The sequence below is a fragment of the Leptonotus elevatus genome, chromosome 8 (genome assembly GCF_054856555.1).
Source record: "Leptonotus elevatus isolate MCC_2025b chromosome 8, RoL_Lele_1.0, whole genome shotgun sequence".
Taxonomy (NCBI): domain Eukaryota; kingdom Metazoa; phylum Chordata; class Actinopteri; order Syngnathiformes; family Syngnathidae; genus Leptonotus; species Leptonotus elevatus.
In genome coordinates, this window is record NC_141246.1 from 26,800,385 (window position 1) to 26,807,070 (window position 6,686).

Below are 6,686 nucleotides of genomic sequence, written 5' to 3' on the forward strand. Positions count from 1 at the left end.
ACTACATATGAATTTGATAATGAAATTTTTTGTTTTTAAAATTTTGTGATTCGATGTTTTTGTTAGAGCGACGGATTTTATTGAATTGAACAAAGGTAATACAATTTTAAATATTACCAAGTACTGATTGATGGTTTTAAAATTTAAAAATAAGTTAATTGTTCCAGCAAAACAACTGGACGTTGTTATTATTATGGCAAAAGCATGGTGTAAATATATAATGTCTCTATATGGCATATTAGTTATTTGGAGTAATGAATGAAAGTCACTTTGTACATGACCGAGGTATGAAGATTATGGTTAGATAGTTTGGATTTAGTTAAAATGTATATGAGAATTATAAAAGGAACATGGCAGTTTAGCCCGCATGGAATTTTGTGTGATAGACTATTTAAAGGAAGGCTGTGAATATTGCTGAACGACCTTCCTGGATTCACCTATCGCACGGCACAACAGGTACCATTGACTAACAGCTTGTCCGGTTGCGGAGCAAAGCGTGACCGAATCAAGATCAGAGCGGGGAAAGACAAACAGCTTGTCTTGCTGTGGACCTGACCAAGTCAGTCTGAGGAGGATGGGTTCCCCAAACCGCTGTGAAGTCCAGGGCCTGTCAATTGTGCAGGAAGTGTTGGAAGGGACACATCAAGGAGACGAGTCCTTCTCCTGAATCCAACGGGAGGTTAAGATGCGATCTGACTCATTTGGAGCTGTCTTTTGTTTTTTATGTTTTGTTTTTGGGGCCATCTTGAGGGGGAAGAGAGACAGCTGGCTGAATTACTAACACTGAACAATAAGTACAGAAACAATGGACATTGCACATACTGGATTACGAACATTGGACAATACACACATTGGAGCACGAACACTGGATATTACATACACACTCGATGGATCAAGTACAGGAAAAGAACACGTTACTGATTGACAAATATAGAGGTGATGTGCTTATAACCTCTCCCTCTCGAATAGACAATAAAAAATCTGGTGATTTCTACCTGCAACTTAACGAGGAAATCAGGACTTGAAAGGAACGTGCGACAACACATTGATTGCATTTTATGGACAACACTTTGGATTATATTGTTGTATTGATGATTATTCCGTTAATATGATTGTTGATGAAAAGAGAATGTTACGTCATGCTCTATGTGGTATTGATATTATTGACAGAACAATATGATGAGGATTTGGATGACACCAATGTTTTAAGTGACAGGAACAAAATGAGTACACGTTATGATTTTTATCAAGAAATGATTTCGAAGTTTGACAATATGATGTTTAAATGTGCTATTAATTTGATAATTAGGGGGAATGTTGGAAAAATTGTATAAGTTATCACATGAATGAGCACTTTACTATTTGCTGCAATTGAAATGCTACATCCACACACACACCAGATGCATGTTTTTTATCATTGTGAGTTTAGTACCGCCTTTTGTTCCGCCTTTTAAACTTGTGAATGAATGTGAAGAGCAAGGAGGTGGAGGCAGGAAGTCCTTTGATGCTGAGAGCATCCACTTTCTCCTTTCTGGAGAAAGACAAACTTGGATGTGGTCCTTGATTCCTGTCTCACGGAGTTGCATCATTTGGGGAAGATTTAAATGTAACCCTGACAATTAGTTATCACAACTATCCAGATTTCCGCAGTAAATTTAACAGCATTCTCACAAGCTCGATGTGGGTAATGGATGTGGTGTAGGTAATACATACAAACTTGAAAGATGTAACAGCTCCCATGTAGCCTGTTGTATGCAGGGATGTTAGGGACATAGGTCAGGATGACCTTTCACTCACACTGAAAGAATTTCAACTGAAATATTCTACAACATACACAACTTAAACACTTTCATACAATGAATGAAATACTAATGAAACAACATTACTTGAAATCCTGACACACACAACACTCACACTACCTAAACGCTTGACCCACAATTCTACTGAGATGCTCGCATACACACAACTAAAATCCTCACACATTATACTGCAATGCTTTCATATTAAATACACGTTTTAGTACTGTGTATGAGTCTAATTATGTCCCTAACAGCCACTCACACGTTTGTGCCCTTTATTTTATAGGTAAATTTGTTTCACCTTCTTTTAAAGTGGAGTAATAATAATAATAATAATGCATTGAATTTATATAGCGCTTTTCTATCTAATCAGATACTCAAAGACTATTCACAGTGGTTGCATTATTCGTGCGCTCACACATTCACACTGTGGTGGCGGTAAGCTACTTAAGTAGTCTACGGGCCCTCCGACCATCACCAAATATTCGCACCTTCCATACACCAGTGTGAGTAGCACTGGATGCAATGTGTGTGAAATGCCTTGCCTAAGGACACAACGACACATGACTTGGGGTCGAACGAGGGTTGAACAGCCGGCCTTCTGGTTACTGAACGACCATCTCTACACCCTGAGCCACGGCCGCCACGGAAAGTGTCTATTGCTAACTATTAGGCAAACTAAGTTTGTACAAAATGTTGATCTTTCATTTTGTTTATTTATTTTGTACATATTTACATTTGGACATTTATAATGAGAAAACAGGGTTATTTTACACATCATTTTCTATTTTTACAGTTTATATTGTTGAAAATGTGATTTATTATGGGAAACAATTCCTGAGCAAACGTTGGATTGTTTAAATCTCTTCTGCTGTTTAGTGAACATGCTCAGGAAAAAACAATGACAATAAAACCATAACAAATTATACACCATACAGAAGCCTACTGGGTCTTCTTTAATTTTCAAAGCATTATAGATTTATGATTCCATTGCCAGTAAATGTGTTTGCTGTCCAAGATGCTACTGTCCTTGAAAGCAAGGGTTCCGTCTTTGTTGTTGCCAGTAAGAGGTTAACTTCTAAACGTTTAATATGCTGAAAAACATATTCCAATATAACCACTGTTATCTACTGTGTCCCAATCAATATTTAAATTAGCTGTCAAACGACAATTTTTTTAAAGCAGATTAATCATATTTTAGAATTTTGATTAATCACTTATCACTATTAATTGCTTAATTAAAAAAGCTTTTTTATCAACACTTTTTGCCCGCCAAATTTTGAGAGCACCTGTTGTGTTTTTTTAAAATATATATTTAATGTTATGAGGACGTCTTCAAGAAAAATTATCCACTGCAGACGCTCATTCTTCTATTTTTCTAATCAGTTAATTATTTGCATAATTTAAAATGGGAAAAAAATTACCCCAGTAGTTTGACATGAACAAATATTCTGAATGTCATACACACACATTTATTAAATGCTTTATTTGCATGTAATTATGTTTATTGCTCAAACAACCTGTGTTACCTTTAACGTAACCATCCGCCGTCAGCTAAAGGATCATCTGCGGTCAAAATAGTGTGATTAATCTGCGTTAATACATTATTAATGTGGTAATTTTTGTGATTAATTAGTTAACGCTTCAACTTTGACAGCACTAATTAGATTCAAGTACAAGTTAAGTGCCTGGGACATGGTATATGGGAACTCCCAGTTTGATTCCTCTATTATTATTGTGCACAAATCAAACACATCCACATCACATGGGACTGAAATCTTCAGACAGTGAAACAAGACAGCCCTCTGCACCCCATAGGTGAGGGGCCATGTACATGACATCAGGTATACCACTGGGAATGTTGATGTTCTTGGAAAATGTTCAAACGTAAAAAATATAATAAGACAAACATTCTTTAAAACACTATACTTAGTTTATTTTGGATGAAACTAAATTTGTTATATTAAAATTAAATAAAAAGGTGCAAAAGCATAAATTTAAACAACTCAAAATTAATATTAATATTGTTTTAATGATTATTTTGATTTTGTAATTGTGGCGTGTAATAATTGAAATTGTAATTGAATTTTGGTTAATTGCACAGCCCTAATACTAACTATAATAACCAGAAGCATACATGCAAAGTAAATGGTACAGTTTCTGGGGAAGGGGAGTTGCTGTAGTGTACAGTAATCACATTACTGTAGAGGCTACTTACCTGAATGATTGGCATGAAACACATCTGTGACAAGGCTTTGTCAACAAAATAACCAGTAAAGAATCCTTAATCCTTCAGTTCTCCAAAAAGAGTGATCCACGGTTCAATTCCTTCTTTTCTCATCACTCCCCACCAGATCTCGATTCTCTGGTTAGCAGTACTTGCTCCTACAATGCAACTTCTCTCCGCAGCTCTGTCATCAATGTCATTTCTCCTTGAATACTGCTGTCTCTCATCACGACGTTCTCTGTGCCCATGTCCGTTTCGTAATATTTGGGGGAAGATGCCACAGCTTCCTGCTTCCAAAAAGTACCCCCCCAAAAAACGGGTCGCTGTTGGTGAGAGCCGCCGGCAGCCAAATCACATTACGAGAGAACCCGTCGATGCATCCATTAATGCATATGCCATATGGCTTCAGTTTGTCGTATGAGTCTAAGTTTGGTCCGTCAGCAAAGTACTGCCTCCTTCGTAGCCGCTGCGTCCGAGAAACTTGGTGAAGGGAAAAAATAACCATGGTTTGATATGTCCTCATGTAACCTCTTATATAAGGATATGTTGTTGTCCTGAACTGTTGTACGAACCCAGGTGCCCAACAATTTGTAAATAAAGGGCGGGATCAGCCTGGGAACTCTTCCTTGTTTATACTACAGCCTTCCCTGCTTCGCAAACATGTTTTCGAGAGTGTCTGGCTTGGACAGCTCGGTTTCTCACGCTCACAACTTTTTGCTAACGAATAAAAGACGGAGCGGCACACGGTCCGGATGGAGTCAGCTGTGGAACACGTACGATTGCCCAGCCGTTGTTGCAGCTCGCTTCACCCGGACCGTAGGCTCCCCGGTCTAGTGTCAAGGTAAGCGCTGATGATGATCATATTATACTGCTTAACGTTGTAGTGTATTAATTGCTGTTTGCGGGGAATGAAAGGTATAATCATTCCAGCAAATCGAGTCGTGATTGTTGCTGTTTGCGGGGAATGAAAGGTATAATCATTCTAGGACAGCGCAGGTGTTGATTATTGTTTGCGGGGAATAAAAGGTACAATAATTCTAGCAAATCGACTGTTTGCGGGGAATGAAAGGTATAATCATTCTAGCAAATCGAGTCGTGATTGTTGCTGTTTGCGGGGAATGAAAGGTATAATCATTCTAGCACAGCGCAGGTGTTGATTACTGTTTGCGGGGGATAAAACGAACGATTATTCTAGCACAGTATAAATGAATAAATAAATATGCGGGGAATAAAAGACAGTTATTCTAGCAAAAGCATATCAAGTCTCTGTGTATTCATTGTTGCCGCCGACCACTCATGATCCTGCATAAAAATATAAAGGTGAAGTAGTGTTTTCCACAAAACATTTGGGAACCGAAGGGGTCCAGCAGAGAGAGGGGCATTCTGACGTCTTCTTTTCTGATATAAATATTATGTTGCTTACATTTGGTATACATCCACCAGTAACCATGTTCCCTTCCAGAGCCTTGTAGTTGATCGACAATGAAATCGATCCCGGCATCCAAGTCGTACCTCCGCCAGAGAAGCAACCTGACCCTCAATAGTCTATTTAAATGTCTCTCTGTGATGATTCCTTGTAATGCCAGGCTTTTCAATATGTCTTAATAACTCATCCCCATCCTGAAATAAAATTAGATCATGCTATCCCTGTCCATTGTGTCAATTTCCATCGACCTTTCAACTTTTAAAGAAGGTGCGTTTGATTAGCTTATCTGACTAGTACAAAGCCACAGCCACAGTACAAAGCCACAGCCACAGTAGAACAACCTACTTAGTGCACACGCTGTAACGAATTTGTGCACACAAAGCAGTAGTTGTTACGCACAAAGTGGTAATTCGTGGGCACGAAGTAGTAGTTTGTGCCCACAAAGTAGGTGTTCGTGCGTACATAGTAGTTACAGCGTGTGCGCATATATATATATATATATATATATATATTTGGTATGGCATGTCTGGGGCTCCGTAAAAAACAGATTCAGAGGTAAAAATGTTGGCGGGCAATTGTATTTAAGCTATTTTATGGACGCAAGTGCTCATTTAACTATTTATGTATTTATTAATTTTTTAAAGGTACCAAATTATCACTTGCACCAAATGTAACATTATTTTGGGAATAATATTCAACATGGACTGCTGTAAAACATGCAGAGCTTCAATTATGTAGTTTATGTAGGAAGTGCCTAAATATAAATATTAAATGAACATCTAAAAAAGGAATGGCTTATACATTATGCATATTTGTTAGTGGGGTTTTCATACAATTATAATTTCATATACAGTATTTGATTTTAATGCTATCTAAACTGGATCGTTGTTTCACAGTTAGGCCACCAGATGGCGCACCATGTTTGTAACCAGATAGACACACACCGCGTAGAAGAAGAACCTCGAATTGCCATAAACCATGCTGTGAGTCCGTGGCTGTGAGCGGGAAACCAAAAGTGGTTGTGTTTCAGGTCGGTAAAATGTGTCTTAAAATAAAACAAACAGTCATTTTTCAATTCTGTCGCTAAGCATATGTGGTCTTTAGAGGTGGTTTGAGTGAAGAAATTATTCCGAATCATCCTAAATGTTGAAGCTAAATTGGTAATGCTAACGGTCTATTAGCAATGAAAGCAAGGTGTGCTGTGTTGCCACTGACCTGTATATATGACTGGATA

General features: G+C 37.9%; 1 pseudogene; it reads right to left on the minus strand.

Moving 5' to 3' along the window:
- Positions 1-3,187: 3,187 nt before the first annotated feature.
- Positions 3,188-5,462, minus strand: LOC147170329 (uncharacterized; annotated as a pseudogene).
- Between the last annotated feature and the right edge of the window lie 1,224 nt (positions 5,463-6,686).